The 14605-nt window shown below is 48.1% G+C and overlaps 1 protein-coding gene across 7 annotated transcripts in view; it reads left to right on the top strand.

The window, feature by feature from the left end:
* Positions 1-14605, top strand: part of CTBP2 (C-terminal binding protein 2) — a 154756-nt gene that overhangs the window by 49560 nt on the left and 90591 nt on the right. For 6 of the 7 annotated variants that reach the window (XM_077126364.1, XM_077126363.1, XM_077126366.1 and 3 more), the window contains one exon: positions 2028-2131. The gene's annotated coding sequence lies outside the window, so the exon portion shown is untranslated. Of the gene's footprint in view, positions 1-2027; positions 2157-14605 lie in introns of all 7 variants that reach the window. The other variant, XM_077126369.1, reaches the window with a different exon arrangement.

The following is a 14605-nucleotide window of genomic DNA, read 5'->3' as shown; positions in this document are numbered from 1 at the left end:
TTGGAGATTGTCTCAGGCCACCTATGGGAAGAGAGCCAGACAGATATTTAAAAAAAAACAAACAAGAAAAATACAGATGTTGCTAAGTTTTCCTTCCCTCTTCCTTTTTTCTTCCTGCCTTTCAAAAGAGACTATTGCCTGAATTGATACATATCATTTTTTTTTTTTTTTTTTTGGAAAATCATTGCTTATGTATCCATGAACATTTTAGCATCTACTATACTACATGCTGAGAATCAGAGAGGAAGCCCATGTCTTGGTAAGATAAGTAACACGAGATAAAGGAATTTGAATTCTGTTATGCAGTTAGTTCATTAGTAAGTATTTGATTTCCTACCATGTCCCAGACATGGAAGAGCCTGAGATGTGTAAAAGGTGCTTACCGTCTAGAGACTTGGAGATGAGCTGTGTATGTAAGCAGCCTGGTGAGAAAGTGTTAACAGAAGATACTCATGAGATGGGTTTTAAATGAGTGGCCAGACAAGCTCCTGTCAACTCAGAAGGATGGTTTGTTGGCTGTAGTCGATGCCCAGTTGACATGAGACTGCATTGTGTCATTAGAGGCTTGGGGCCACAGAGAGAGCATGTCTGACGTCCCCTCCCCACCCTGGGGTGTCTGCATGGCCCCCCTCCCCGGATTGGGAGGTTTGGGTTGTAAGGTGCAGTTGGAAGGGACTTCTCCTTGACCTTGGGTGCATGAGAACCTTGACAGGAGACCACCTTTTACCTGTGTAGTTCTTCACAATCGTTTCTGCCATTGACTCAGGTCAGCTTTCAAAGTTGGAACCAGTTGTGGTGAGAACACTTGATTGCTCTGCTTCGTGAGATTGTAGTAAAAAGAGCAGAAGAGTTGAATTTTCTTTTTAATGGGGAGTGGGAGGTCCAGCGGTTCCTCTTCATGACTTGCCACAAAATTGGGCAGGAGAATCTCACAAGACTAGGTGCCAAGGGGAGAGAACACATTAAGAAACTCCAGCTTCCTAAGATTAGTACAGGTTTGAATGATAGAGTGTGTGGCCAGGAAGCTGGTTACAGTAATTCCATGCTTTGGACCTATTAATGAACCATTTGAATCCTGACTGTAAAATGGGCTTGGAAATGGTGGTCGGGGTTGGCTGAAACAGTTCATTTCTTTAAAGCCTACCTCTCTCCCTTCTCAGGGGGCTTGCAAAGGCCACCTTGAAACGGACCCTCCAGCTGCATAGCGACCCCAGTGTTGAAATCATGTCTGTTCTTCAGGGGAAAGCCATAGAAAAGACACCTGGCCATGAGTGCTGCCCAAGTGTTGCCTTTTCTGTCAGGCAGAGAAGAGCGCCCCCCCCCCCGCCCCCCCAGCTCTGTGTGTAGCTAGTGGTTTGGATAATGGAAGGAACCATGCATTTCCTCCTAGTTCCATGTATAGTAAAATAAATGTGAGTGCTGTTTAATGCATCACCTCGTTTCATATTGCATTTGCCAAGAAAGTGCAATTTTATTGAACATTAGGATTGAATTCTTAACTGAGTAATCAATTTCAGTAGTAACTTTAAATTCCTTCTATTAACGGACAACTGCAACCGTTAATCAGAGTTACAGTAGATTAACAGTTGTCAGCATTTATGCTAATAGCACTTATAAACCATGGGCTTATGAATTGCACTTTATAATTCCGTATTTCTCAAAATGGTCAGTGATACTTTTTTGCTTGAAGGTATTGATTGTCTTGTCCCTTTGCTTGCTGCTTGGAGATGTAAAGAAAGCTAAATGGCATTTTCACGGTGATGACACAATATCACCTTCTGGTTTTGCACACTTGGCTTTGTGTCAAAATAGATGGAAAGGGTTCATTTGTTCTGGTGCTCTACTGTTTAATTTGATCTGGTGTGTGACTAAAGCAAGACAAATAGTACTTTTAATGAAACCGTTTAATAAAACCTCATAGCTTAGAATCGAAGGCATTGGAACAATACAATTAAAGGATGGCTAGATGTAAACAACAACAAAAATCACTGCTTCAGCTTCACTGACCCAATTCATTTTGCTTTCAGAATTTCATCGCCTTAAATGGTTTTGAACCAATGAAGCTATTTTCCCTTAAAAAGACGGACAGCTCTTCGTGTGAACTGTAGAGTTTGTGGACGGATATATATTGGTGAGTTATTCTGAAACACCTCCAGGTAAAAGTTCAGTTTTCTAAAAGCCCCTTTGGAATGTGTTTTCAATTAGTTGATGACTATGGATCGCTGCAGCCTCTGGATGTTTCCTTGGGATCAGATTGATTGTCTTTTCAATTAATTGCATCTGGTATTTTCATTTATCAAAAGCAAAATACATGTAATTAACTCGGAGCCGGATAGTTCAGTATAAAGTGATTTTTGCTGCTGCTGCTATAGAGATAAGTCAACAGAAATTATGCCATTAGGAAACTCAAGTCAGATTGGTAGCAGTGTTATGATGTCTCAGTGTATTAATTAAAGAGAACAAAAATGAATTAAAGAAATAGTCTTGTGCCACACCAGAACCCTGTCATTTCCAAGTCGTTCAGGTGTTTGCTGGACATCTTCAGAAGGAAGGCAGCTTGCTGATTTTGTCTACCTTTAGTCAGCTCTAACATTACCAACTTCTAGGATTTATTGAAGATATGTATATTTTTAAAACCTATCTGCTGCCCACAGATGGTTCTTTCTGGTGGATTTTATGGGGAATGTGGGATACACTGAAGGAAGTACCCCTTTGGAGTGTGATTGAGAAACTACCAACTGATATAGTTTAGTTCTTCACCTGTAGTGAAGTTTCGGGGTTGTGCATTTGATTTCAACCTGTCTTTATAGCCATTCTTGGCAAAATCATACTTGGATATCTCCAAGGGTCAACTTGTATGATGGCATTGATTTTCATCCTGCTTAAAAAAGGTTTTCTCTTTGAGCTAATATCATCATTTAAAAGGAAGTAAAAGAATGCGCGAACAACTTTTCCCAGTGAGCTTTGTCAAACCCCTAGATTTGTTCCTTGGAATACAGAGTGGGGATGGGAGCCCAAGGGGGATTATCTGATTTGAAGAAAGGTTCACCCTTGTGACGTCTGGCCAGCTTTCCCCCGTAACCAAGCCCAGTATCTCTTCCTGGGCACCAATGGGTTGGCCCCCAGGTTGGTAGTAGAGTCTTTTGGGGCCCTGGCTGGATCTCAGCCTGAACCAAACCATCAGAGTGGACTGTGGGTGGGCAGGGGTCTTACTGCTATCTCCCTGGAGAAGGGTCAGTTGGCAATGCTGACACAGGTGGGGGGTGGGGAGCCGTTAGCAGGGCACCTCTTCCCTAAGGCTTTTGGAGGCCTCATCTGAGAATTGAGTAGTCAGACTGTTACTCTCTGAGATCCACCTGCCTTCTTAGATTTAATTTGATGTAGGAATCCAGAGGCCTGTCCTCAGAGGTTTCCAAGTACCTCCCTACGAGAGGCAACGGTGGCGCACCAAGCTCTAGGAGGGTTGCCATCTCATGGCGTCTGAACAGCCCTAAGAATCTTGGCACTGGAGGGCAGGAGCCATCAGAGGTCCCACTGGACCGTCTTTAGGGAAACACACCTATGACAGCCATTCAACCCTGTGCATTCAGGTTACCTTACAAGGCCAACTATGATCTTCCCTGTCTCTTGCCTATTCTCCTTCTAAAACAAACTTATTTTTAGACCTTGTGTGCTGGAAAATGCCTAGAATTCTAAGGTGTGAATATGGTACAAAGTCATTGTGAGCCCATGTTTTGCAGGGTATTAGTTCTCCTATGGGGTGCTGGATCTGTGGGTCACAGTGAGGGACAAGGGTCAGCTTCACGGCCTGCAGTCCTGCACCCAGTCCCTCCTCCCCATAGTATATGATGCCTGAGCCTCCCCAGAGTAAATCCCCCTGCTCTGACCTGCATGTCAGGGAAGCGTCTAGGCAGCAAAGCCCAAAGGCAGGAGGGAAGCCCCAAACCTTTATAGGCATTCCCTGCAGGCTTGGAAAACTACACCCTCTGAAGATAAGATGTGGGGATGCTTAGGAATTGGCGCTTTTTTCTTTTTTTCTCCCAGTATCAAAGCAGGTTGAATAACAGCCTTTTCATTTGCCTCAGTCCGTTGCTCTGGGACCCTGTTGAGGACAGGTCTTGAGCTCAGACCCAGGACATCCAAGGTGAAGTAGGTGCATCCAGCATCAGGACATCCTGACAACAGGTGCTTCCTGAGGGACCCCATGAGCTCAGACCCTTAACCCTGCTTGGCATTTGTTGTTTTTTGGCCTGATTTTGAGAAACTGTTTCTCTAACACTTTGAAAGAGCTTAAGAGACTCAATATGATAATGACAATATGTTGGGGTATCTACAGCCATTCCCACGTTGGCATGCCCCGCCATGGGCTTAGCCTTCACCCAACCACACTCAAATGTACCCCAAGGCAGAATCTTCGAGTGCCCCCCAAAAGCCCACCATTGCACTTGGCCTCCTGCACGGAGCTGCCTTACTTCGACCAGCCCGCCCGGCGTCACCTACACTCCATACACACCAGACCTGGTTCCAAAAGGCCCACAGGTTGGCTTCTCACCTGGTCTGGATGGAGATCTTATTTGAAATGGATCAGGGAGAAGAATGTGGACAAAGGACATGCAGGTCTGTTGTTGTAGACTTGATAGGCAGGTTTATGTTCCTTTGTTTGTTTCATTAATAACTTAAGACATTTTAGCTCTTCCCCAGAAGAAGCTCATTTTACCGTTAATCATGATGTATGAGTAGCAAATTTACATTCACCGTATTTTGTCTCTGTTCTCCTCCCTTCAGTGTGTGATGACTTGTTAAAATGAAACCCCACTATTCTGTATGGTTTGCCAACTTCTTCCAGAACCAGGGTTCGTTCACCATCCATTTGGCTGGGTTGTTTCTCTTGTGCCGTTTTGTTCTCAAGCATTAATATTTTCAGCAGCACCAAGTTATCTTGTAATTTTAATAAAGGTGTCTGGAAAAAAAACAAAAAATACCACTTTAAGCATCTACAAATAAGTGGATATGTAATGCCAAGCCCTTCACCCTTAATATGTAAAATGATGGTGGCACAGCCATGGCTGTGGGTTTGCAGACACAACTGTGTGTCCATCTGCCTGTGCCTAGAGAAACTTGCTGAGTGAATTGTTTTGACCGGTGGCAGTAATGGTGTAGAAGCTTGACCTGCCTAATGAGACCCAGGGAAAAGTGACCTAGGTTGATCCGGTGCTGGCAACTCGATGTGTTTGGGATGGGAAGGGTCTAGTCTTGGTGTATCATGCGGACTTGGCTGTGCTGGGGTCCCATAGGTGACTGACCATCCGATGTGTGACTTTTGCAGGCCAGCTCGTCATTGGGGTCTCTGCCCTGTTGCTAGCAAGCTAGGTGTTTCCTGCCTCCCCCACCCCCAAACAGAAGAAAAAGGATTGTCTGATGGCCAGCTGTCAGGGAGCAAGGAAGGCATCTGGCCGTGACCACTCTGGTTCCAGCACTGCCCTGGCCTTCGCTGGGGATGTGTGGTCCTGCTCCAGTTTTTAGGCTGGGGCCAAGACTGCCAGTATTGGAAACCAGATGCTAGAGGAAGATGTACAGGGCCTTTCATCTCCAGGGGACTCAGGGTAAGAAACAGTCAGGAGGCAGAGATGGGGCTGGTGGGGATTTCATCATCTCTAGGGTGGGACAGCTGGAGCCCTTGATTCCTGTCTGGAGTTTTTCCCTCCTAAGCCTCCTGCACCCACGAGTGTAGATTCAAGCAGATTAGAGCTACTGTCTGCCTCCCAAGAATAAAATGGAAGATGTTCATTCAATCTTAGTCTGTTCCCTCCTGGGAATCTCAAAGTCCTAGTATGGTTTGCCTAGTAGGGCTGTAGAGACCATCCCATCCAAGCCCCTTCTTTTTGTTTTCAAAGTTGACCCTAGCCCAGTATCACCTAGAAGCTCAGGACTCTAATCCCCTGACCCCTGCTCCTCTAACAAGCACCAGGAAGAGCGCTTGCTTTCTGTGAGGGTTGCTTTCTGTGTTATGCTGGTCTCCACCCTACCCCCACTGCTGGTTTCAATCCGAGTCTCCTCACCAGTTAGGAAGGGGCAGAATGAAACAGAGGGTCTTCATTTTCACTCTGTCATCCATGCGTGGGGAATAAGTGAGCTTTCCTGCTTCCTGGGGTTCCTGGCCAGGGTGGGTCTGTGCACCACCAGAGCCTCTGTGGTTTGAGACCCCGACTTGGGAGGGATGCCTGTGGGGTTGGGGGAAGGCACCATGTTCTCTTTCCTGGCAGGGGGGTGAATTGGGCACACACCATTCAGCCACCTTACTGAACACAGCGGTGAGTGACCCTCTCTCTCCCCAAGATCCCTGTTAGCTTTACGAGGATCCCCGATTTGCTAATGAGGAATTGCATTATTAGATCTGGGGTGCAGATGTCAATGGTCTAAGCTGAAACTCAGGTTTCCCCATGTCCCGTGCTGGTGAGAGAGTTTCAGGGAATACCTCCATGATCATTGAGGGATCCCCTTGCAGTCGGTGATGATTTCCTGGGGTCTTTGCTGCTCTTGAAGTTCATTTTCACCCCTTAGAGTACTGTGGGGGGGGGGACTCCTGGGCACAGAGGATGCCCCTCTCCCCCTCGAAAGCCACCTGCACCTGAGATGGGGCCCATACTTCCCGTCCCTCCCTGTTCTCCTCAGTGGATTAAGGACAGAAGCTCAGTTCTGTGGGACAGCCAGATGCAAATATCGGTGGACTGATCTGTTAGCATTTCCCTGAGACTTGGGGCCTGTTAGAAGAAGGAAGAAGGCCAAAGAGTGGATGGAGGCCATGGCCAGGGACAGGGTAAGAGCCCCTATTTGTTAAAGGAGATGTTATTTTAAGTTTATTGTCAAGTTTCTAATTGGGGGATGAAATTCTATGTCACTGCATGAGTGGATGGGGAAATGAGCTTCCTCATTGTTTAAAATGTTGGGTGTCTAATCAAGTTTTCCTGGGTCAGAAGAGAAAAGCGTTCTTTCTTTCTGTAAATGTTTTTTTGAGCGTTTATGTATGCATTAACCACTGCCACTGATACTGCATTAGAATGTATTAGACCAATAGCATATTTACATGGTTTGGGCAGGATAAGTTACAATTCCACCTAGGTTTTTATGGAAGGACACACCACTTCACTGCAGCGTATAGGGATTTGCCCCAGTTGAAACGCAAACTAGCATTACCAGGACACACCAGCAAACTCTTAAAAAGGATTTCTGCTTAGGACCAAATTCAAACCTATGCTGAAAGAACCTAGGGACCTTGAGAATTGCTCATGGCTGAGTTTCTGGGTCTTAACTGTGTCCCTTATTTAAAGAGCAGGCAGTCAGGTGCATGTTCTAAAGGAAGGCTTTAGGATACGGCTGAGAATTCAGTCATCTCTGGCGGAAGGCGGCCCCGGGGCGGGTAGTTTCGTCTTGGGGTGGGGAGATGGTGCTGTCTGTGGCTTCCTCCATCCCTAGTTTCCATCCGCCTAACACCCTCAGAGCACACTTGCTTTATTTACTGATTGGCTCATTTATTTTTGGCAAACTCCGCACCTCCCTCCTGGCCCCAGGCCGTTAAAAACAAAGTCTTCTTGGCTAACTGAATGCATTAGGAATTCATTCTTTCCATGTAGCAATTAAGATAATTCCACTCAACATGTACCAGTTAAGAATAAATAGGAGGTTTTTAAAAAGAATGCTGTGTAACTCATCAGTTTGTAGGGGCCGAGGGGGTGGACGTGTGGGTAATACGTGAGCGTGTCTTTCATGAGTGTGCAAGGAGGAAAAACAGGATGTTTTTCTGTACTGATCCTGAGAAAGCAGCCTGAGCGGTGACATTCGTACATTTTTCATAATGTGGTTCCTTTAGGCATGCCGAGCAAACAAATCAATTTCTCAGCAGTATACTGTTTAAAAGAAACAGCAACAACCTGTGGGGTAAGTTGCAGACGTTGTTAAAATTAATTATATATGGCAAAAAGATAGAACACTAGGAAAAAATGTTAATGTGCGAAGATAAAAAAAAAAACAAGCTCATGGAAGATCGGTTCAGAGTGTCTGATTACAATATTTAATTTCTGTTTCCTCATAAATGTACCCAGACGGCCACAATGGGTAACTACCCCCCCCCACTCCCCACCCCCACCCCCATTCTGCTCTCTCTCCAGGCTCTCAGCATCAGATGTCCTGAGAAGCTTTCAGTGAGGTCTATTAGGAGTGGGGCTCAACCGATCTGAGCAGTATCAGGCCCTCATGCAGAAGATTGGTGGAAAACAAAGTGTCTTGGTGTACATTCGGTTCCTGTGACCCAGTACCTTTTCTGTGGTCACCTGCCTTCCCTCTTCTCAGTTGACCTATACATTGTTTAATTCAAAGCAAACCTCTGTTGTCCCAGGCAGGGTGTAAACAACTACTCCCTGAAAACGAGCTGAAGTGGTGCAGCTCAATCTGTTGCCACTGGGGTGCAGAGGAGACAGTGCAGCTGGGTGGTGGTTCTGTGCCAGGATGCCAGAGCATAAGAAAAGCAAGTGGGTCTTGCCCCTTTTCAGTGGGAAACTTGGACCAAGGAACCGAGGCCAGGAGCTCTGTGGCAGATTTGCTGGAATGCCTTCTGCTTCAGCCAGCTCCCACCCCATCGGCAAACCCAAAGAAAGATATCTGCATCCATGACCCAGAAACTCAGTAAGGTAAATATGTACGAGTGCATGGGGACATGGTGACTCGAGCTGGACTTAGGCCCCTTTGCCTTGTCTGCATGTCTTCATCAGTGCGATAGATTGCTGTTGGGATTGGGTTTATCAGGAGCGTTGTGGGTTGCTTTGCCTTGGTACCTATCACCCGGTTGGATCCTCTCCTGTGTTCCCCTAAGAGGGGAAGGGTGACCAATTGTCTGATGTGAACCTGAAGTCCATTTTTTTTTTTGGCACAGCAATCAAGGGTTTTAGGTTCTGTCTTGAATGACCCTGAGCCTTCTGTTTCCTCTATCAAGTAAAATAAATGGTGGGATAAATGGGCTTGGATTAAGGGGTACTGCTCTGGTAACAAAGAACCTTCCAGAATGCTTTCTGTAAGCTCCCCAAGGCAAAGGTCACTTCCTTTGCCCTCACCGTGTCCTTAATTTTTTGTACGTGGCCTACAGAGTATAAGACACCGCAAATATTTTTTTGAATGAAAAAATCCCAGGGGGAGATGGAACAGTGGCTCGGTGGCAGAGTTCTCACCTGCCATGCCGGAGACCTGGGTTCGATTCCCAGTGCCTGCCCATGCCAAAAAAAAAAAAAAAATCCCAGGTAGCAGTGGGATGAGAGAGGTGCAGAATGGGCTGGACCCAAACGGGGAGTCATCCTAGCGCCTGGTCTGTCCTAAATTCAGGGTTGTTTCAGAGTTCGCTGGGAGTCTGCAGACAAAAGGCAGGCCAGCGCGGGCTGCTGCCTGTTTGCGGGAGGTACATGTTAAGTACCTCCTGCAATAGTAAGTTCTTGAGCTCTCCGCCCCGGGGAAGGGCAGGCGTGCCCCTGCCTCTCCTCCATGCTGGATGGGTGGGTTGGGGGGTCTGCGTGGCTTGGAGATCGGGCTGCACTCCCCTCTCCTCGCCCTCTGGGAGGGCTTGTATGTTTGTGCCATGACGCGGTCCCAGCTGGGATGGGGAGGGTAGCGAGAGGGCCCTGCACATTCCCGTTCCGAAGCCCCAGGTCCCTCGGGACCCAAGGACAGATGGCCTTTGTATCAAATTCCTTCATGGACCCCAGCGTGGGGCCTCCTGCTTTGCTGGCCCTGGAAGGCCTGGAAGCTGGTGCTTCCTGCGTCGGGGCTGACAATCCTGGTCCCACGTTCGCTGGAAACCTTTCCTTTGATGAGAGCCCAGCACTCCTGGCTCCTCATAACCTGCTTGAAACTCACTGCCGCTTCCTAATTACAGCAAAGGATGGCCTCTAAAGTGCAATGTGTGGTTGCCTCTTCTTCCAGGAAGGAGGATCATATTGATTTGGACTCTGATCTCCCACGGGCTTAAGTGGAAGCACCACGGAGGCCGGTGTAAGGCCGGAAAGCCTCTGCTTGCATGGTCAAGCAGAGCAGCTCAGCTCAGCTCCTCAGGTTGGGAGTGCCAGCTCCCCATCACGCTCTCTGAGCACCCTGTGGCGGGCGCGCCTTCCTTGCACTCGGATTCCAGTTGTCCAGGACTTGGCCATGGCCGTGGCGATGGGCAGAGGGAAAGGCCAGGGAATTCTTACGACTTAAACCTGACCTTCTCTGTTGGCACTGACTCCCTTGAATTTTGCGTCTCAGTTTTCCTCTCTGTAAAGTGGGACTAGTAGTTGTACTTCATCTCAGAGTTGTGGGGGTTAAAGGAGACTGACTTGGACGAGTGCTTGGCAGGTAGCTGGCCTGTTGTAAGAGCTTAATAAAGAGTGGGTGTTCTCATGGCAGGAGGTGCAGACAGACATCAGCTTAGCTCGGCGGAGCCCAGACGGGCCGCCCAGGGCTGGCAGAGGAGGTACAGTGCAGGTCTCACAGGGGCACTTGCCGTCCGTGTTACAGGGAAATTTAGGTTTGTGCTCAGTTACAGGGTGGATAGAACTCAACTTCCTTGCTCATGACAGGTCTGTCGTTTTTTCTGAAGGTTGTTGGTCTCCTGAGACTTGGGGTGGCCCCTGCCCCCATCCCTACCCCAGCCATCCTGGCAATGATCTCTTTATCAAATTATGAGTGTTTGGGGTTCCCTGAAGCATTTCCTGGATGTCCTTCATTGGGTGTTGATTTCTGGCTGTATTTTGTGAAACTACGCCTTTCTACCACAGCCAAGGCAGGGCCCTGGGGTGATGGAACTGCACCCATGCATGATCTGGTGCCCCCCCCCCCGCTCCTGGCACTGTGTCCCGGTGCCCCCTGCGCCCAGCCCTGTGTCCCAGTTCCTCCCACTCCTAGCCCTGTGTCCCGGTTCCCCCCACACCCCACTCTGTGTCCCAGTGCCCCTGCGCCCAGCCCTGTGTCTCGGTGCCCCTCACTGGCCCTGTGTCCTGGTGTGTTCCGGGAACGGGTCCCACTCTCCCATGGAAGTCTCCAGGGCCCCGCAGTTCGCCCAAATGGAAGAAAGGGGCTGAGTCCCGCACAGCCCGGCTCTCCCCAGAGGTGACCCGGTCAGCCACGGAGCGGGCAGGCCCCCGGGGGCTTTATCCCAAGAGCTGGCTGGGACAGGCCACTTAGCACGGCCACTTCACATGAAAGCCTGTTAGATTCGGGTCAACGGGTCTGGACTCCCGCATTTTATGGCAAAAATCTAAAAATGCAGATTTGTCGCAACCAATGTTAATGAATTCCGGCTGTTTGAATTTCACACTAAATAATGGCCGGGGTATTCAGAGCCTGGCAGCTTATGGGATCCCTGGATGGGTGTAATCTTTTCTCAAGATTAAATTGATAGAATGATGTAGCATCACATTACTAGTATTAATGGTCCCGGCCATAAGAGAAACACCTATTAGGATAGGGAAATTTAGTAAAAATAGCAGTAATAACAAGACAATTTGGAATCCATAATGTGTTCAGTAAATTTCAAAACACCGCCTCTCTTTACAATGCAACGTTGTGCCCGTAGATATTGAAGGCAGATACCTTCGTACCCTAGGGCTTCCTCTTTTCTACATTAAAAAATATTCTATTTAAATGCAGATTTTGATTTGCAATCTAGGAAAGAATTCAGGAAGAACGGTGAGAAGGACAGCTCTGCATCTATTAACTTAATTTTGGCTTTCGGTGTTCTTCCTGCCCTTATTTCTTCTGTCCTTTTTCTCCTCCAGTCTCCCTTTCCTTAAAGGGTAATTTCTAAACAGACAAGGAAGGAAAATGCTCAGTGTTTCGGAGGTTAATAATGCCATCGCCTGGTCTGCCTTAGAATTCTCCTCCTCCATGGTTCAGTTGGGGAAACACAAAAGGCCCCTGTATTTCTTCCCGAAACAGAGCTTGGAGAATTTCCTCTTTTGAACGAGGATAACTGTCACAGGAGGCAGTGGGCACATATCCTTAGTACCCCGTTAATATTTACATGTATTTGTGGTATTTAAGCTCGGTAACTTATTTACATTTTAAAATGTATTGCTGTTGAATTGTTTTTGTGCATGGGTGTGTATTTCTTTCCGCCGGGTTCCAGCCTCCCCTTGCCTTTCCACGTGTGAACAAACTGGAGCTGCCGTGTACCCCGGGTTGCAAATGTTAGGGAAATGTTAGGGCTTCGCTTCACGGAGCAGAAGGGACCTGTTAGATGTTGAGCTGAGGTTACCAAAAAAATAGATTTATAGCTTTTGACATTCTACTCTTTAGAATTAATTAGGTGGTTAATCATTGTAAATACCATTTTCTTTTGCTGTTGTCTCCATTTAATAGAGCATCTCTGGGTATATACACTTGTCAATTTCAAACTGAGCATTGTGTTTTGGCTTTTATGATCTGCCAAGGGAAAATGGAAGTAAATTCTTTATAATATGCTAATTGATCTATTTGGGAATTTTTAGACATAGACAACATCTGTGCTTGCCCGTAACACAGCTAATCGCTTCTGTTCCTCAACATGAGAGGGTTTTTGCAGCCTGTATGTGACCTTGATCAAACCTACGGGCCCTCCCAGGACTTGGTGTGTGCAATTGGGGGCCTTTTCGTGGAGTCTTTGGACAGGGATTGTGTTTTGTGGGTGCCTCTAGTCGGGCCATGCTAGGATTGTGGTGGGTCTGCAGAGAACCAAAGGTGACCAGCCCTGGTCTCAGGTCCCTCAGTCCCGCCCCAGCCTCTGCTGACCAGCTGCAGTGACATAACGGGCTGAGAGAAAGTGTCCTCGGGCCTGGGCTGACCTCTGACCTGTCTGCCCTCGTGGAGTAGCCCCTTCCCTGTTGGTTGGGCACCTTCCTGTTCTCCCTTGGGAAGTGGCTTTGGCCGCTCAGCAGCTGCTTTTCCCATCCAGACCTGATGGTGGTTCCTATAGCCGCGATGTGCCGTCTTTTCCTTTGGAGCGTGGGGCGCTGCACCCCTAAAGGCTATTTCCTGGAAAGGGTGCGTTTCCCAGCCCTTGGTGGGAGATCGTCAGCTTAGGTTGCCGGGAGGGGTGGTGCGTCTGCCCTCCAGCGCACCTGAGGCTGAGCCATGGTCCTAACCTGGCCACAGAAAGCAGAGCTGAGAGGAGGATACTGAGTCCTCTCAGCCCTTGGAGGGAGGAGGGGTGCGATTTAAACCCAGATCTGGGTTCGGCCCACGTGCCCGGTATGCTCCATCCCACCCCACCACCTCCAAGTGAGTTACCTTCTCCTGATGCAATCAGGTGCAGGATCTAAAGGCGTTTAAAAGTGACTGCACCTGACCAGCTGTTGCTTTGATAGTTTTCCTATAATCTCTCTCTATAGCAGCTGTATTTGTTTGCAAACAAATAAACACAAAAAAGAGGGGGTTCTTGACTCAGGAAGTCTCCCCCTCCCCCTGCACCAAAAGGCCAGCCTGTGGACTTAACTGTGTGGGGCTTGCACCCCCTCCCCACAGACCCAGGCCAGGGTTGACTGTCTCTGTCCCTGCAATGGCACCCTGTGCTGGCCCATTGGCACGGTTAGAGTGTGACCAGGGTGAGGGACAGACTGGGGAAGGGGACTGGGGGGTCTTTCTAGCCTCGCACAGAGATAAACCCATTGCTTGGCCTCACACCCAGATGCCAACCCTGTGCCCTTCAGTACCCCGGGTCTCGGCTCTGGGCTGCAAGTTCCTGTGTTAACAGTACTTCGCGGCTGCCGGTGGTCACGAGTGGAGGCATCGTGATCTTCGCCAGCACAGGGAAGGAGCAGACAGTTGGTTCTGGTCCTGTAGCCGGTTCCAAGAGTGAGTCACGCCATCTTTGCGCAGCGCCGGGCTACCCCGGGGCCGAGGGAATCATGGCTTAAAAAGTAGGAATACAAAGCATGTGCTCAATAGGCCTTTTATGGAAAGGTGGCTACTGACTGCCGCTGCTGTTCTGTATGAAGGAACGGATGCTCCTTTTCCCTTTGGTTTGCACCTAAGCCTTTGGGCCAAAGGTAGTAACTAGAGGGCCTGCAGTTGAGGCTTAGAGTCATGCAAGACCCAATCTATTCACTGCCGCACATGCATTTGCACATACACACTCATATATTCACAAGCATGCTCATGCACATGTGCACATGCACACTCGTGTACACACATACATGCACACGTCTGTGAATGGTAATGGCGCTGCCTGTGTCTCAGGTGCCTGTGGTGTGCCAGCCCATGGGCTGGGAATGGGATTTCTCCTACCCTGGACTCACCTGGGCATTTGCTGTCTCAAGGTTGGTTGTGTGAAGTTCAGCCTCTTTATTTTGCTTCTTGGTAGAGAACTAAGGTCTTAGAAAAAGTCATCCATTTCCGCTTTTCACTGGAATTTCATAGGAATGGTGTTGGGTTAATTAGACTATGGGCTTCTTTACTCTTTTTTTTTAATAGGAGCCGTTCAATTTGAGACTAGTAAACTTTATAATTGGATTTAAAAGAGTCAAGCGAGCAGAGTGGGTTCATACACATATTACCTTCACCACTCTGGCAATAGTGAACCTCTCATCCAGCCTGGATCAGATTATTTTAT

The sequence above is a fragment of the Tamandua tetradactyla genome, chromosome 13 (genome assembly GCF_023851605.1).
Source record: "Tamandua tetradactyla isolate mTamTet1 chromosome 13, mTamTet1.pri, whole genome shotgun sequence".
NCBI lineage: Eukaryota > Metazoa > Chordata > Mammalia > Pilosa > Myrmecophagidae > Tamandua > Tamandua tetradactyla.
This window is presented reverse-complemented; position numbering and strand designations above follow the sequence as displayed.